Source organism: Hordeum vulgare, chromosome 5H (assembly GCF_904849725.1).
Source record: "Hordeum vulgare subsp. vulgare chromosome 5H, MorexV3_pseudomolecules_assembly, whole genome shotgun sequence".
NCBI classification, from domain to species: Eukaryota; Viridiplantae; Streptophyta; class Magnoliopsida; order Poales; family Poaceae; genus Hordeum; species Hordeum vulgare.
Genome location: NC_058522.1, coordinates 574866907 through 574877451, shown reverse-complemented (window position 1 = coordinate 574877451; position 10545 = coordinate 574866907).

The following is a 10545-nucleotide window of genomic DNA, read 5'->3' as shown; positions in this document are numbered from 1 at the left end:
CTTGGACAGCTGGTTCACGAGCTCGGCAGAAGCACCCCTGGCTCTCTTCACGCTCCGAGCACTCGGAGCCACGGGAGGAGCTGTTGGAGCACTCGGGGCCGCGGGAGGAGCCGGCGGAGCAGTGGGGTCATGACGGCGCTTGGTTCGGTGCTCTGGTGGTGAGGGTGGTGAGCTCTGCTCCCCATCCTCCTCCTCCTCCTCTTCCGACTCCTCCTCCGTCTCCCCACTGTCAGAGACGTACTCGGCGCTATCCACGCTGCCCTCCTGGCTGCCCTCCTCTTCCTCGGCTGGATTCCCGTTCGAGACTGCAGAATGCCAGTTAGTCCACTCCTACACAAAACACAGTCGGCTACGTCAGTCAGCGGGACAAGAAAAGCAATAAAGCTGAGAAGATTAAAAGCACTCGACAAGATGTACTCACCTCATTCGGAGGAGGATTTTCAGCGCGGAAGGGCTTCACTCGCCGGGCTCCCACGGGGTTATCACACGCGCCTGTGATGCCGCAGACCCACGCACTCACAGTCTCCCCGCTCACTCCTCTGGATGAGACCGAGTGGAATCCGAAGGCCCCGCGTAGTGCCACATGGCGTGGTGTCGGGCCTGCAGCGGCTGGATGCGCCGACCCAGAAAAGTCTCCAGCAGGTATTAGATATTGTGATCAAGACCCGCCAGGGGGAGACACTACTGGAGGACCTCAAGGAAACATTCGATAATCTACGGGTGTATCAGATGAAGCTAAATCCCACCAAATGTGTTTTTGGTGTGCCTGCAGGGAAATTGCTAGGTTTCCTGGTATCAGAGCGCGGCATTGAAGCTAATCCGGACAAGATCGAAGCGGTTACGTCCCTTGGAAAGCCGGCGAACGTTAATCAAGTTCAACGACTGGCGGGTCGCATTGCGGCCCTAAGTCGTTTCGTGAGTCGCCTGGGGGAGAAGGCGATCCCCCTTTATCAGTTATTAAGGAAATTCGATCGATTTGTTTGGACAGACAAGGCAGACGAGGCGCTCGAAGCCCTGAAGCGCCAATTAGTCAACCCGCCTGTCCTGGCCGCCCCGACTGAAAAAGAGCCCATGCTTCTGTATATCGCGGCAAATTCCAAAGCAGTAAGTGTGGCAGTGGTCGTTGAGAGAAAAGAGGAAGGGAAGGAATACCCAGTGCAACGCCCGGTATATTTTATCAGCGAGGTGCTAACTCTTTCCAAGTAGCGGTACCCACACTGGCAGAAATTGGTGTATGGGGTGTTTATGGCGAGCCGAAAACTTAAGCATTATTTCCAAGAACACCCAATCACAGTGGTAAGCTCTGCCCCTCTTGGGGACATCATCCAGAATCGGGAGGCAACAGGGCAAATCGCCAAGTGGGCGATAGAACTTGGGCCCCATCACATACAGTATACTCCCCGCACTGCCATCAAGTCCGCATTAGTTGATTTTGTCAACGACTGGACGGAGTTGCAGGCTCCGGAGGACCGGCCCGATCTCACTTACTGGACTATTTATTTTGATGGGTCTAGGCAGCTGGAAGGCTCGGGGGCTGGTGTGGTGTTGGTATCCCCTCAAGGAGATAAGTTCTGTTACATTCTCCGACTCATGTTTCCGTGCACTAACAATGCAGCGGAATACGAAGCTCTGCTTCACGGCTTGCGACTCGCCAAGGAGATGAATCTAACACGGGTCAGATGTTTTGGCGACTCTGATTTGGTGGTACAGCAAGTTTCGGGTACCTGGGATTCTCGGGACCCTACGATGGCGGCCTACAGGCGGGCTATGTCTGATGTGGCGGGTCATTTTCATGGCTATCAGGTGGACCATATTGATCGGCGCCTCAACGAAGCAGCTGGCCCTCTCACGGCTTGGCTCCCAGAGAAAGCCGGTCCCTCCTAATGTTTTTTTGGATATCTTACATAAACCATCCGTGATTTTACCATCAGAGGAGGAATTGGCGATACCGGATCCTGAGTCTCAGCTCGTGGCGGCTCTCCATGTCACTCCGGATTGGGTTCTCCCTTATCTGGCTTATCTCGCTCGGGGCGAGTTACCGGCCGACGAAGTTTTTGCTCGCCAAATCGTTCGGCGCAGCAAATCCATGGTCATCATTAATGGCGAGTTATATAAACGGAGCGCCTCTGGAGTTTTTCAGCGATGTGTTTCCTCCGAAGAAGGATGCATAATCTTAAATGACATTCATTCCGGAGATTGTGGGCATCATGCCGGGTCACGTTCTTTAGTATCGAAGGCTTTTTGTCATGGTTTCTTTTGGTTGACGGCTCATGCAGATGCAGAGGATATAGTTCATCGGTGCGAAGGGTGCCAGCGTTACGGGAGGCAGGCTCATGTGCCGGCTCAAGAATTAAGAATAATTCCCATTACTTGGCCTTTCGCAGTCTGGGGGCTGGACATGGTCGGCCCCTTTAAAATGTCCTCCAACAAGAAAACCCACATGTTGGTGGCGGTTGACAAGTTCACGAAGTGGGTTGAGGCGGAACCTGTTGGAGCTTGCGATGCGGAAACGGCGGTCAAATTTTTGAAAAGGCTGATTTTCCGGTTTGGATATCCACATAGTATCATTACTGATAATGGTACTAACTTGTCCCAAGGGGCGATGCAGGAGTTTTGTCGTCGAGAACATATCCGACTTCATGTTTCTGCAGTCGCTCACCCACAATCTAATGGGCAGGCAGAGAGGGCGAATCAGGAGGTTTTGCGGGGGATTAAGCCCCGACTCATGGTTCCCCTGGAAAAAACCCCAGGATGTTGGGTTGATGAATTACCTTCGGTGTTGTGGAGTATTCGGACCACCCCGAACCGGTCCACGGGTTTCACCCCTTTCTTTCTGGTCTACGGAGCAGAGGCTGTTCTCCCTACTGACATAAGGCATGACTCACTTAGAGTCGCCGCATATGTGGAACACGATAATGAGTTGGCGCGTCAAGACTCTTTGGACGCCTTAGAGGAGGCACGTGACCTGGCTGCGGCTCGTTCGGCTATCTACCAGCAGGATCTGCGGCGTTACCATAGTCGTCGGGTTAAGAGTCGGACCTTTCAGGAAGGCGACTTGGTTCTTCGGTTGATCCAAGATCGAGTCGGCATGCACAAGCTGTCACCACCTTGGGAAGGGCCGTTCATCATCAGCAAGAATCTCCATAATGGCTCTTATTATTTGGTGGATCTCCGGCCTAATCGGCCAACCACAGAGGCTGAGTCAACTCGCCCCTGGAATATTACCCATCTGCGGCCTTATTACACTTGAGCTTTTAAGCTCTACACTTTGTAAGTTTTTCAATTTCATTATGAAGTAATAAAGTTGCAAATACTCCCTGGCTTGGGGGCTTCTTCATCATAGAGCAAATTGTGTCATCCTGTCGGGACCTTATGAGCCGACAGAATCATGCATTTAGGGTGTGTGCACGAGCTTTTTGACTCACCTCATCCTGTCGCGACCTTATGAGCCGACGAAACTTGCATTTAGGGTGTGTGCTTGAGCTTTCTGACTCGCCTCATCCTGTCGCGACCTTATGAGCCGACGAAACCTGCATTTAGGGTGTGTGCATGAGCTTTCTGACTCGCCTCATCCTGTCGCGACCTTATGAGCCGACGAAACTTGCATTTAGCGTGTGTGCTTGAGCTTTCTGACTCGCCTCATCCTGTCGAGACCTTATGAGCCGACGAAACCTGCATTTAGGGTGTGTGCACGAGCTTTCTGACTCGCCTCATCCTGTCGCGACCTTATGAGCCGACGAAACCTGCATTTAGGGTGTGTGCTTGAGCTTTCTGACTCGCCTCATCCTGTCGCGACCGTATGAGCCGACGAAACCTGCATTTAGGGTGTGTGCTTGAGCTTTCTGACTCGCCTCATCCTGTCGCGACCTTATGAGCCAACGAAACCTGCTTTAGGGTGTGTGCACGAGCTTTCTGACTCGCCTCATTCTGTCGCGACCTTATGAGCCGACGAAACTTGCATTTAGGGTGTGTGCTTGAGCTTTCTGACTCGCCTCATCCTGTCGCGACCTTATGAGCCGACGAAACCTGCATTTAGGGTGTGTGCACGAGCTTTCTGACTCGCCTCATCCTGTCGCGACCTTATGAGCCGACGAAACTTGCATTTAGGGTGTGTGCTTGAGCTTTCTGACTTGCCTCATCCTGTCGCGACCTTATGAGCCGACGAAACCTGCATTTAGGGTGTGTGCACGAGCTTTCTGACTCGCCTCATCCTGTCGCGACCTTATGAGCCGACTAAACCTGCATTTAGGGTGTGTGCACGAGCTTTCTGACTCGCCTCATCCTGTCGCGACCTTATGAGCCGACGAAACCTGCATTTAGGGTGTGTGCACGAGCTTTCTGACTCACCTCATCCTGTCGCGACCTTATGAGCCGACGAAACCTGCATTTAGGGTGTCCACACGAGCTTTCTGACTCGCCTCATCCTGTCGTGACCTTATGAGCCGACGAAACCTGCATTTAGGGTGTGTGCACGAGCTTTCTGAGTCGCCTCGTCCTGTCGCGACCTTATGAGCCGACGAAGTTGTTGTTGCTATTTTTTCTTCGTGGCATAGCCTCGAGGGTTTTTAAGCCTTTCTTTCTGACACCTTTTGAAAATATTTATCATTTTTTTTTATTTCACATATGCTATTTTTAAACCTTAAGTCAGGAGGATGATCAGAACTGTTTCATCCATGGCAAATTAAGCATCATAAAATATTCTTATAAAGACGGGTCAAATATTTCAAATCGCCTTAAGGGCGATATAAAGATTCTTGCAAAGGGTATCACCAAAACAGTACTGATTTATGGAAAAAGACCTATTACATGGCTCTCGGGCCAAAATCAATAAAGTTTATCTTGTTGGCGCCTTAGGATCATCCTGATGTGAGCTTTGGCCGACTTCGATTTGCAAGTCGCCCAGTACCCAGTTGCACTTAGCCAAAGCTGCGAAGTCGTCTTCATCAGTTAGGATTGATGCCAGGTCTGCTTCCAAGTCGAAAGGGTTCTTGGGTCGCCGAGGAGTTAGACTGGTCGTCACAAAGGTTGGCGGGTTGACCTTCTTGTTTTTGCTATCATAAGCCACCTGATACTTTGATAAATCAAGGCTTGCTGCGAGTTGGGTTGCTGCCAGCCGGGAGTCCTTGACGACACGTTGATATTCCTCTTCAACAAATTCTGATCCATCGTCTTTAAGCTGAGGAAAGCCTGCTGCTACCTCTTCCAGGTTGATTTCTGGAGCATACGCCAAGCAGCGACTCAGGGCAGTCAGAACACCCTTTCGGGCGGCTGACCGAGTTAACTCGCCAATCTGAGGGGGAAGTGTGGATAAGCAGCCAAGCACCTTCTTTATGGAAGTTATAGGTTCTTTGGCACCCATCATAGCTTTAACAGTCAAGACACTGCCTGCGTACAATTGCTCTGTCAGCGTGTAAATCGCCTTCAGCATCAGCACGCAGTCTTCTTGAAGGTTGGCGGCTCTCGGACCTGAGCAAGGAATCATGTTGATCAGCGACTTATGATAAGATTTATTTAAAAAAAAGAGGAGATCAAAAGTTTAAGTAAGCTTACCGAAGACAGCTTGTGTCATGTTGGAGATATGACAGTTCAAGCCGGACAATTCCCGTTGTACAGTGGCCAGCCTGGCTTCAGCCTTCTCTACTCTTTTCACGGCGGCATCTTGGTCAGCCTGAGCTCTTTTCAACTCGGCCTTGAGTTTCTCCAGTTCGGCCAAGGCCAATTGACATCTCTCCTCCGACTTAGCTCGGGCGGCTTGTTGACCAGATAAGTTTTTCTTTAAATCGCCCAGCGCCGATTCAGTCTGAGCAAGAGTTTCCTGTTGAAAGAACAAAATAAGGGCAAGTCTCAGAACTACTGCAAGCAATATTCCTGACACTTGGGGGCTAATGTATAATTTTTCAGATGAAATTATACAAAATCAAGACCCGGCTCATCTTTTACTGATGACCCGACCCTTGGGGGTTACTGGTCGCAAAGTTTTTCTAAATTTTTCAAGACCCGGCTCATCTTTTTACTGATGACCCGGCCCTTGGGGGTTACTGGTCGCAAAGTTTTTCTAAATATTTCAAGACCCGGCTCATCTTTTTACTGATGACCCGGCCCTTGGGGGTTACTGGTCGCAAAGTTTTTCTAAATTTTTCAAGACCCGGCTCATCTTTTTACTGATGACCCGGCCCTTGGGGGTTAATGGGAATAATATAGTATAACAACACTCACCTCATGTTTATTTTTTAACATCCATAGCAGGCTTTTCTCCATCTCATAGCTCACCTCCAGGCGACTTGCAAAGCCAGAGCACAGTTCCTTAAACTCCAGATTTTCATATTCGGAAAGCTTCGCTTTGGAGAGCTCAGACTCGGGAATGGCTTGAGAGGAGGATGCTACATGTTTGGACAAAATTGTTGCCGCCGGCTTAGAAAAGCCGGTACCAGTAATAACCACAGCATCTGGGTCTTCTGTTGTCATCAATGGACTTGGCAGCTTAGCTGTATCCATTGTTTCCTTTGGCGACTCAGGAAGATCCATTTGATTTTCAGGCTCAGTTTGATCCGGGTTGTCTTGAATCGGAGTTGATTCTCTAATGGGTTCTGAAGTTGCGGCAGGAGTTGATCCACTGGTTTTCCTTTTCTTGGCTTGTGCCCTAAAAAGAGGGAATAAGCATATTAAGGAACTGAAAATTCATTACTCTCAAGATTCAAAGCAAGGTTATCAAAAGACTTACCCTGGAACTCGAATCATTGGTGGAAGTGTTGACATCACTGAGTCACCAGATGTGGGAGGAGAATTCTGCAAGAATTATACGTCAATAATACAGGCGGGTTACAAGCGTGATCCAAAGAGACATGAAGAATTGTTATTCATAAAGTACCTCGTTTGTTTTCCTTTTGCTCGTTGCTGGTAAGCCGGATACCAGATCGCCGGAGTGACTTCGTGTTTTCCGATTTGAGGTATGCTGTGCTTTCTTCAGTAGGAAATTTGGGTCCAAACAAGCATTTGGATGTGAGAAGGGAACTTTCCCAGAAATTCGCCTGGCCGGCTTAGGTGGAGAAGGAGATGAATCGGAGGAAACAGAAATTACCTCAACAGAGTCCTCCTGGCTTTCGTTGTCTTCATTCTATTACAAGGAGAGGGAGAGATATAAATACAAAGGTTAACAGTAATGGATGGCGAGTGAAAAGAGGACGAATTTTTACCTCCGAAAGTGCATCGCCGACTTGAGATTCATCGACTTCGGATGGCTCAGCCGCAGCAGATTTGCCCTTGCCCTTGGTTTTCTTTGAGGGCGGCTTAGCATTCTTCATGGCTGGCCTTTTGGGCTTCCTGGACCAGAACTTATCGCCTTTCTGAAATGGCATATGTTATGAAACCATAATACAAATGAAGCATAAAGAGTAAAGACCAAAGGCGGGTTAGGTTTGTTCACCTTGGGCGCCGGGTTAATTTTGCAGAAAGGCTTGAGGCCGATTTGGCCGCATTTTCCCGCAGGCTCGCCAGTCAGCTTTTTGATAATGGTAACAATGTCCTTTTCTGTTAAAGCTGTATGGAAATAACATTGAGGATGATCCAGGGTGCCATCAAATTCACACATCAGACCATCCCGGCGGCTCAGAGGAAGGATACGCCATTCAACCCAACAACGGATTAGGTCGACCCCAGTAAGGCCGTTGTTCGTCAAGGATCTTAATTCACATAGTATCGGGATGAATTCCGATTCTTCCTCTCGGTGAGCTTGTCTGGGAGCTTGAAGTTGGTCGGAAGGCGAGTTGGCCTGTAGCCCAGAAGCTTGTTTTCGCCTGCAGGAGACGTCTCTTGACAGTAAAACCAAGACTCGCCCCAGCCTTTGGGATGGCTAGGCATGGTGAGTGAGGGGAACGGGCTATCCCTGCGGCGTTGGACATTGACGCCGCCGAGTTCCAAGCTGGGGCCATTGTGGAATTCCGTTTGGCGATTCAGATGGAAAAAATGCCAGAATAAAGGAACAGAGGGCTCAATCCGCAGATAAGCCTCGCAGAAAACTTGGAATTGGCACAAGTTACTTATGGAATTGGGTCCCAAATCCTGGAGGCGGACGTTCATGAAAGTCATGGCGTCCCTAAGAAACATTGATCCGGGCGGCTTAAAACCTCGTTCCAGGTGTTCAACAAAAACGACTATTTCCCCTTCTTTGGGGTTAGGGAGATCTTCTCCGAACCCGGTGCGCCAGCCAATAATATCCTGAGGATCCAAGCTGCCCGTTTTCACATAATCGGCTAATATGGTGTCATCGACCTTGGTAGGAAGCCAGACACTTTTGAAGACGGCGTCCATGCTACAAATGAGTAAAGTATGAAATTACATGCCTTGAACATCTACTGTATGGGATGAAAATCAGTTCATTTGACTCGCCGAGTACTTTGATTAAGGAAGGGTTTGACCCGCCAGATCAAAGGGCCGAGTTGGGTCACTATGGCGACTTACGGAGTGTGGCTATTCGCAAGGGCTACGTTCTAAATATGGTAAAGGCGTTCGTTTGAAGTGCCAGGGTATGAAGACTATAAACAACTTTTTGCAAACAGTAAGTAAAGAGTGGATCTACCAGGCAGACGGGAAAACCTAAGAAAAATGACTGGACGCAGCAGTTTATTATCAGATGACGCCCTTCGCTTGGTGAAAACATTATTTTCAAATATTCACAAGTAAAGGTATTCGAAACATTAGCTATCCTATCAACATTCATGCTAATCGGTTCAGAGTAAGCGGCGTCTGTATGCAAGGAGTGTCAAGAACATGGCAATGGCTGGAGTTTCAAACGGAGATTGAATCTACTCCTAACAATGGGCGGAGGCCTCACCTGATGCTGTCGGGTAAAAGGAGCCGATGGTGATGGAGTTTGTTGGAGAAGCACGGGCGTCCCGTCGAGCAAGGAGGTCTTCGGCGGCGGCAGAGTTCGTGGTGAATGGCGAGGCGGTCGACGGTGATGCAGTCGACGATGACGACGGCGGATGTGTTGGTTGCGGCACGAGACTGGACGACGACGAAAGCCTACAGGCGGCACCGAAGCTCCTCGCGTGAAGGCCGAAAGCACGGTCGGCGGCGGATTCCTCGAGGGCGATGAGGTTTTCTCGCTGCGTAGGTGGGGAGGAAGGTGACGGGACAGGTAGGTGGGAAGCGCCAGTTCTGTCCCCCCTGGCCTATTTATCAAGGCAGGTGCTGGAATCGAGGCGCCGTGAGCGGGAACCGCCGGGGGATAAAAAGATTCGCTATAAATGCGTGCCGAAGATTTCGGGATAACAATGCGCTAAAGATCCGTTGGGGTTGTGACTGTCTTCCCGAAAATCGAGGAATAAGAAGAGGCCAATCAGTAATGGTTTGGCGACTTAAGGGATTCTCAGTGCCCAATGGCGGGTGTACAATTTGTGACATATGAAGAAAAATGAGGGATGAATCGCCTTCAATGGAGCAGAGGCATTGGCGTGAAAAAGAAAGGTTCAAGTCAATTTGGGGCCTAATGTTGGGGATATTACCTGTGGATGACCCGCCCTAGTTAGGGTCGGGTTATCCATTGGGCGATTCACCCAAACATTTAGTTGGGCCTCGTTTTGGCCGAATCAAGGTCGTATGACGGTTATGGCTCTTGGAAGGTCTCCAGGCTTCGGAAGGTGGCGACTTAGAGACCGCAGGGGTCACGAGTTGTAGGAAGGAAAGAATCCTTGTAAACCCTAGGGAATCGACCTGTATATAAAGGTGAGTCCCGGGGGACAGAGTGTAGGTTAGAAATCATCGAGTGCTAGGCTTGGCGAATTACGCCCCCCTTGTAATCGAATCCATATCAATACACACAAAAGCAGGACGTAGGCTATTACCTCCTCTCGAGGGGCCGAACCTGGGTAAATCGCCGTGTCTTTCCCGCTTAACCCCTTTGAGTCGCCACCAAGGTGCGATGGCTCCAGTATTAAGTCCTTTCACGAGGACATCTGCCGTGAAAAAACCACGACAAGGTCCGTGCCGGTGACTCCCTTACGAACGACGGCTATCAGCGCGTCGACCAAAGGCTGGATCTGGATTCTTTCCCCCTTAGAGATTGCAAGCTTCCTAGGAGGGCCCGGATGGTCTAAACTAAAAGGTGGCAACCCGCTCGAAGCATTCGGACAAGCAATGTCCTGGCAATAGAACCAGGACGATTGCCAGTTCCTAACTGACTCGGATAGCTGGAGGGGAGGATAGCTACTCTTTGTTTTCTTCTCGAAGCCTAAACCCCCGCAGAGCTGGAGGATGTGGGTCGTATCGTCCGACTGGCTAAGCTTTTTGACGGTTTGGGATCTAGCGGAGAAGACATACTTAAAGAGCCCCCAGTGGGGAGGACATCCGATGAAGCACTCGCACAGGGTGACGAATGCAGCAAGGTGAGCTATTGCGTTCAGAGGAAAATGATGGAGCTGCGCCCCGAAGTAAGTCATGATACCTCGGAAGAAAGGATGGGGAGGCAAGGAGAAGCCTCTGGCCTGAGCAGCAGAACGCGCTCCCCCTCCTTCGGCGCCGGCTCCGTCTCGCCTTCCGGCAGTCTCC